Genomic DNA, 966 nt, shown 5'->3' with positions numbered 1-966 from the left:
TCCTTACAAAAATTCACTTAGTTTCTTCTTCGAAAGTGTGAGGCCTTTGGAGCACTCTAATTGTCTCCCTCTTTGACCACTTGGATCATTGATCGGGGTAGTGGTCGTTCCCCGATCTAACGCTGATCCCTTGGCACCAGGTACGTTAAAATGATTCCCAGTCGGCCTAACCGGGTCCGTTAAAACGAAACCTGCCCGCAATAATCGGGGTATCTATACCTTAAGTGTGCACACCCCCGTGGGAATACCGCATCCGACGAGTTATATAGTACCCAGCGACTAGACGTCGCATAAGTATGAATTGGATGTCATACGGCACAACATTTAATATGTAACAACCGCTGGGCAAGGGCACTTCATGCAGAGCATATGCCACCCGTGGGTTAGTCAAGGTCCTCCTCCTCTTGCTCAGAAACTAAGGTTTTCCTTCTCTTTTCTCTTTAACGACATTGGTTTTAACCATTTCTTTTCAGAAATTTCAGCTTGGCGCAGTCTGAAAGATCGAGCCGGTAAGAATAGTTCCCGAACTCTTTTTCACTTGAAATTTTTTTGGTAGAACCCTAACTCATAGTACTTGATGTTCATAAAAAGTTTTGGTCATCTAGGTTCACGAATTTACACAGAAAATTCCCTTTTTGCCCTTGGCAGTGTGCTGTCCGGATTTTTCTTCTCTCTGGACCAGTTTTGGAAAATAATTTTGAAACCACACTTATACTACTCCAAAAATTATGAAATTTTTATGGTAGCATCTACACGTATAGAACTACATGTATAAAAAAAATTGGATCAAAATACCTTACCGATTTGTCCCAGAAATTCACGGAAGTTACTGCCAGAACTAGTTAATTTCTTTCAATATTTTCACAAGTAAGCCTATATGGGCATAAATATATTTATACATACACCTTATATACACCATATACAGGCAACTTATACTAAACATTTTACTAATTTCACCAAGTCACA

Source organism: Ipomoea triloba, chromosome 10 (genome assembly GCF_003576645.1).
Source record: "Ipomoea triloba cultivar NCNSP0323 chromosome 10, ASM357664v1".
In the NCBI taxonomy this organism is placed as follows: Eukaryota; Viridiplantae; Streptophyta; class Magnoliopsida; order Solanales; family Convolvulaceae; genus Ipomoea; species Ipomoea triloba.
The sequence above is the reverse complement of the archived record's forward strand: the minus strand, read 5'-3'. Positions refer to the sequence as shown.